Genomic DNA, 7,380 nt, shown 5'->3' on the forward strand with positions numbered 1-7,380 from the left:
TTTAAGATGTGCTTTATATTAATATGTTAGTATATTTTTTCACTTGCCTGAGTAATTCAAATTTGTCACCAAGTTGACTCAAATAGATTATTACACCCATCTCATTACAATGCATCCCATCCAGTACTCCTTGTTGACTCTTCAAATGGAAGATGAAAATCCATTTACAATGCATCCCATCCATCACCTTTATGGGATATTTACGAAGAAGTTATCAACTTTTGACGAATTTACGATTCTGGCTAGTAGTTCATTTTAATTATCAAAATATGAATGGTAACGAATTCGGAGGTTTAAAAGTAACTATTTCGCAGATTTAAAGTGACTATCTCGTATGAAACCTGCGAAATAGTAATAGTCACTTTCAAACCTCCAAATTCATTATCTTTCACGTTTTGATAATTAAAATGAACAGTGAGTTGGAATTGTAAATTCATCAAATTCAGCTCACGAAATGATAATTCACCCTACATTTTTTCTCTTTCTATGAACAAATCATTCTAAGAAAGAAGTTTGAACATCATTCATGATTACAAGTAGATATAGATATACACATCACAACGACAAACCCATAGAACTAGGGCATAATGTAAATCCAGTGCAGTTGGAGTTCCACTTCACCACATTCCACATTTCTCAGTCTGAGACATAAATCTTGAACAACCTCTCTATCCTTCCAAATAATACAACTCTCCAGTGAAAAACAGTTTTTCCTGCTCGGCGACATTGTTTTGATTATAGTACCACTTGGAAGACCTTCCAAGTTCATTCTTACAGCTTCTATATATGATTTAATGTCGAACTCTGCATCTCCCATTTTGTCATCAAAGGTGAATGTATCCTTGTCGAAAACTTCCTAAACATTAGAGGAATAATAAATTTTCATGTTAAATTGGATGAATTTGATTCCATCGAACTTTGAATTCATATGTAACCAAAATTATGAGGACAGGTGAAATTAAAATTAAGAAAATAATGAATTAATTCTCTTTCCTTATCAAACATGAACTTTTAAAGTTTTATCATACAAACTATCTATCTCACTCATGGTTTTAAATCTCGTCTGAGACCGGGATAATTTGTCTGAATCATCTCAATATCATCCAAGAACGAGACGGATAGACAAGGCATCTCACATGTGCAATGCAAAATCTCGTGAGACGAACGAGATGACTCGGACGATATTTTGAAAATCTCGGCCGAGTCAGTAAAACTCATCCAAGTCAACTGGGATTTAAGATATTTTAATTCAAATAATTTTTTTTTTTTAAATTTAAATACTTATCATCTAAATAAAATATGATTTTATGATTAAACATATTCTAATCTACCTTATTTTATATAATAAAAAAATCATTATTACTTTTATATAAATATGTATGAATAAATAATTGTAAACCGAGTTGAATAATTTATCTTATTCAAGAAGAGTTGACTCATTGAAGACAACTCGATCTCGTCCAAGAATGAGATGAGACTTCAAATCGGGTGTTGAAAGTGGGAACAGATCCTCTATAGCGCGATTGGACTATTGAAAAATCGCCACGTCAACGACATTGTAATATCACTCTGTGAAAATTAGGGATTACAACAACCATCCATTTTAAAAATCTTGATCTATATATATATATATATATATATATATATATATATATATATTAAATCAAATCTAGGCCATCAACCCAACACACTTGTGTTGTTATTTTTCTTGAACATGAGCCTCTCTCTCTCTCTCTCTCTCTCTCTCCTATAGAGAAAGTGCTACAGAGGTCTACAGGGAAGAGGGGTTACAAGGATCTGTTCCCGTTGACTAACTTTTTAACTATTGATACGACATTAAATAGAATTGAATGGAGGAATGGGATTCAAGGGCAGACTTACACTGGGAGCAATCCCCACAAAAATTTTCAAAGTCTTTTAAGTATTTATGAGCTATTGTGACAGATAATAGCACCGGATATAAGAATTTGCCACTACCACCCCCACAAAAATTAATTTTCTCTTATTTGTCCCTACAAAAATTTTCCACTCTTAGTTGCCCCAACTGGACATAATTTTGGCTCCACCCCTGACATTGGAATTAGTTCAGCCGACCATCGGGTATTCAATAAGGTTTCAATGATGATTAATTAATCAAATTGAGAGACCATAACATTGCTAAATTAGGAAAAAGAAAGATTGGACGTAACTAAGGATGGATATAAGCAGATATCAACAAGAAGCTCTGTTTAAGCTGTCGACTAGCTTAAAAAAAATCTATCTCATGGTAGGCTTAAACATGAGAAACATTTTGCAAGTAGGGAGGCAATGGTCTCAGCAGATTCATAGACCAAATGTAGAAGGCATCAGTACCAAGTTATCTAAACTATTCTTCTGTAATCTTTTACTAAAGGGAAATTACCATTTTGTGTGTTGAATATGACAAAATTTCGAGTCCGATACACTGTTCAGTTTTATTCTCAAAACATGTTTTGGAGCTAGTTCTCTTGTAGGTATTATAATTTAAAGTGACGATATCGCCGATAAAAAAAAGGACGAAATCACTAGTAATCATTAAAAATAAGGATATTTGTCTTTAAATTTACCAGTAAGAGTCACTTTTTTATTAGTAAGATTGTACCTTCAAATTACAATACCTACCAACGAACTTGCTTGAAAACTAGTTTTGGGAATTAAAATGAATAGTGTACCAGAATCGAAACTTTTGCAAAAGTTGCACATGTTGTGGGAAAATCTCTTTACTAAAACCTATAAAATGAAAAAATATTTGAGATAGGTTCTATTGGCATACCAACTTTTACTTGCAACACACCATTCCCTTCTAAAAAAAGATAAATACCATTTTGTGCACTGAACATGGAAAAATTCCAGTTCTGGTGCAATGTTCATTTTAATTCCCAAAACATGTTTTCCAACAAATTCATAACTTTTATAATCATTGAACTCACTGTTAAAAAAATATCAAGGGTATTTGACAGTAACATAACCTGCGATCTAACTAAGTAATTATCAGCTGCTTTGCTAACTATATAATAAAAGTCATTCTTAAAATTACTTGCGACCTCGCTAGTAATTTAACAGTGAGGTTGCTGGTTATAAAAGTGATGATTTCGCTAGAAAACATGTTTGGGAATTAAAATGATCAGTGCACCGGAACCAGAATTTTGCCGTAATTTGCTCATGTTTACAGAAATTTCTCTTTAAAGTTTGCATATAGTTTGGTGTGTTACAAGTAAAAGTTGGTGTCTTAAAAGAAGCTCTCTTGTTTTATCTACTTAAACCCAAATTATAAAGTTGAGATTTCGAACCAGTCTCTAATTTTAGAACTTGTCCCAGTGCTCATATGTTAATTATATAAACAGAAAGAATAATTGCTCTTTTGGAAAATTGGACTTCATGCACTTACACCACATTGGAAGCAAATAACCAGAGAGCATGTAGAGGAGAATACTTACAAGCTTTACTGGAAGATTGGGATCTGCGACCCCAAGTGTTAAATCTTCATTCCACTCAGGATTAATGTTCTTTTTCTTCACACTGGTCTTTAATTTCTGCATTAAATTTATACAATATCAGCATAGGAGAACTAATTAACAAGTCGAATAATTCTAACTTGTTTACTATGTTCACGAAATTTGAATCAAGCCCTTGTCCACCTCAGCAGCACCACAGAATAGTCGGGCAATGTCAAAACCTATGAATTAGTTCAGAAGTGAACACAAACCTTTTTTAAAACCCGTTTTTGAATAAAAAGTAGTAAATAGAGAATATCTAAAAAGAAAGTAATTTTTAGAAAATAAAAATAGTTTCCTTCTGCTTTTTAAAAAGTATAGATATTTTATTTTTTAAAAGTAATTTTCTAAAATGAATCCAAACATATTTTTATCTTTCAAAAGTCAAAAAATTACTTTTGTGTGTATCCAAACAGATTCATAATTGGTGATAAAAATTGAATTGGCGGTTGTGATCTAGAGAGAAAAAAAAAATGAAACATATTAAAAAGGCCCTGGTCCATAAAAGGTAGGATTCTTAATCTGTAGATTTTGGACTCATTTTAAACTAATTCTTAAATATAAAATTAACCAAAGTAAGAAAAATCCTTTGATACATAAACAACAAACCAAATCAAATATATGGGTTTTGGACTAATTCTTGATTGAAAAACTACCCAAAGTAAGAAAAATCCATTGATACAACAACTACACTAACAATAACGAATCAATCAATTATAAAAATAAATATTCAAAAACAAAAAAGGTAAGCATTTTGGACACAGGATCTAAAAATGGAGCCATAAACAAGAAGATATGGATTAAAAGAAACCAATTAACTTGGAATTACAAAAAAAATAGAATTAAGTGAGTAAGTTGGTTTTCTGACTTCACCTCTTTGCCCATCTTGATCACCATGTAAGGATCACTACTACGAAGATCACGGATGGCCAGATTAATGCCTCGATGAACCCGAATTCTAAGAAGTCCCAAATAATTTTCCATTAAATAATGAAGCTAAAGAAAATGAAGAAGAAAAAGAAAAATTAATATGGAGGTAGTGGGACTTTTAAGTTTGAGACTCCATTGAACGACAAATCCACCATTTATATATTTAGAAACAGTAGAGATGAGCAAATACTTTATTAATAATTTGGAGTGCACAGTCAACCAAGTTCATTTATTTGCTGAGTATAACCTTCTTTCGGTGATTGAGATTTTAGACATAACCCTCGATGCATGTTTTGGTTAATATTTGAGGTATCCATCATGTTTTCAAACTGATGACATGCCCCTTGACCTTGGTCTACTCTAATAGACTAAGAAAATGACTTAAATATCTTTATCTCCTATTTGGTAGTTAAAAAAAATATTTCATATTTACATAATAAAATACAACGGTGGGTCCCACTCCAATTATAATTGTGAGGTGTATAGATGTTGCACTCTAATTACAATGGAGTGAGGTCCACACTACCCCACTTTAATGCCTTTACTCTTCCTCCCTTTCAATTTTATTATCTTCTTTTCTCTTCTCTCCCTTCAGTAAATATTTTTCATTATCTTTCCTTTCTCATTTTTCAATATTACTTTTCTAACTTTAAAATCTTTCCTCTTTTATCCTTTTAACCCTAAGAAGATGTCCGTGCCTACTTTCTTTCTAAAACTAGTTATCTTTAATATCTTTGTAAAAAAAGAATTATCTTTGTCTTCAATATTCAAAGTTTTTTCTATTTCAATCTTCTTGACCTCAATGATAAAATGGAATTCTGGGGAGCAAAATCAAGGGTTTTCCACAATGGGCTAAGGTGAGTAGAAAACAATGATTTGAAGTAGGGGTGTCAATGGATAGTCGAAATCCGAATTCGAATTTGAAAAATCAGATATTATCCGAAATTTTTGGATTTCAGATTCGGATTCGGATGTCATTTGAAAATTTGAATGCGTTTCAGATATGAATTCGGATATCGCGATATTCGATTCGATAATATCCGCTCTGATATAATATATATATATATCATCTATTTATGTTTTACAACAAAAATTTTACATATGTATATATGGTGATGCGTATTCATGTTATACAATGAAATGTTATCTTTTAAACTTTATCTTCTCTAACCAGCTAAAACGAGACAAACCAGTGACGGATTCGGAACGATGAATTTCGATCAAACTCCGCAACACTGTCTCCTCCGGCCGGCGAGCATCAGGTACCTCTCTCTCTCTCTCTCTCACTCTCTCTCCGATTTGATTCGAACTAGTCGTGATTTTTTTGGAGGAAATCTGAGGGTTTCGAGTTTTGACTGTGCGAACTCCGACACATCTTCTTCGGCCGACAAGATTACAGGTACATATTTACTCACTCACTCACTCTCTCTCTCTCCGAACCAGTCGGAGTGATTTTTCGGGGGTTTCGACTGTGCGAACTCCTACAGATCGAAGACGATGGTGTTTTGTAGGATTTTTTTTCGAATCGGATATCTGATATATTTTTCGGATTCGAATTCGAATGTTTGTTAGGGATATCCGATCGGATTCGAATTCAAATTCGGATAGTATTATTTTTTTTCGGATTCGAATTCGAATATAGTAGTATCCGATCGGATACATATCTGTTGACAGGCCTAATTTGAAGGTGATGTTGAATAGGTAAATTTAATTTACCAAATCATTTGTTGAAAATTGTGAAATTCCCATTTTGCATTCATTTTAATTCCAAAAATGTAAGTTACCATTTTTGGAATTAAATTTTTTATCAATTAGGAAAATAATTTACTTATACAAATATCCATCTCAAAATGTGATGTTTAATAATAAAAAAACAAAGGCTTTTTTTTAGTAATTTAAAATAAAATTTCCCTCTTTGGTAAAATTCAAAATTTAAATTATTATTTTCAAAATTAGAAAGAGCAGTGCAATCGAAAATTTTTTGAAAGGAAAAATCCAAGGATTTTTACTACAAGTATAAGATGAGGGTATTTAAGTCATTTTATATTAATTTAATATGTCATCATTTTGAAAACATAATGGTCGGTCCACCCGAAGGAGTGTACTGCAAATCACCCAAATTTGTTCAAATTATTTGGGCTTGTTGCGGTCTCTTTTGGCTACCTGGAGATCCGCTTCTAGAATGTGGACTTCGATAACTCCTCCATTAATTAGCTCGTTGAAATTATAAACCGGTGCCACGAGTCAACAGGTTTCGATCTTTCTTATTTATTTTCATGTAAAATGATTAAATTTTAATATTTTCATCATGTCATCTGTGGATCAGTCCACCACTAGTTTACTATAATTTTTTTAACAATTTTAAAAGTGTAAGGGTTGATAGAAAAATGTTAAATAAATCCAAAATCAAGAATTTAGCAATCGACTGAACTCTAGGAAGGATCACATCCATCACATTTTACTCAACAATCGAAAATTGGACAGAACCCAAACCGAATCCAAATGGGTTTAAATCAAATCAAAATCAGTGAAAAATGGTTCGAGTTTGGGTTTACCCCTCCAAAGCTAGACCGAACCCAGATCAGACCCGAACTAAGGACCAAACACCAAATCGAAAATCGGACGATAATCAATTTGAAGAGATTGAGAATGACAGAATTTTTTGAAAGAAAATTCAAAGGATTTATAATACTAGATCAAGATGAGGGTATTTAAGTCATTTTTCATTTATATATATATATATATATATATATATATATATATATATATATATATATATATATATATGAGAATACAAAAGGGTTATGTCATCATCATTATTATAAAAAATTTCCCCCACTCACCCATCCCTTTAAGAATTTATTTATTTATTTTTATTTTTTACATTTCACCTCATTTTTCTTAACATCATAAATGCATGTATACTTCTCAAAACATC

The 7,380-nt window shown here is 31.8% G+C and overlaps 1 pseudogene across 1 annotated transcript; it reads right to left on the minus strand.

Annotated features, from left to right (window-relative positions):
* Nucleotides 1-577: 577 nt before the first annotated feature.
* Nucleotides 578-4,547, minus strand: LOC147394096 (protein C2-DOMAIN ABA-RELATED 4 pseudogene; annotated as a pseudogene). The gene is made up of 3 exons (XR_015181680.1): nucleotides 4,386-4,547; nucleotides 3,456-3,551; nucleotides 578-856 (listed from the first exon to the last, which is right to left on the minus strand). The product of XR_015181680.1 is annotated as a protein C2-DOMAIN ABA-RELATED 4 pseudogene (transcript).
* Nucleotides 4,548-7,380: the final 2,833 nt, after the last annotated feature.

Source organism: Akebia trifoliata, chromosome 9 (genome assembly GCF_017979445.1).
Source record: "Akebia trifoliata isolate Shusen 1 chromosome 9, ASM1797944v1, whole genome shotgun sequence".
Lineage (NCBI taxonomy): Eukaryota > Viridiplantae > Streptophyta > Magnoliopsida > Ranunculales > Lardizabalaceae > Akebia > Akebia trifoliata.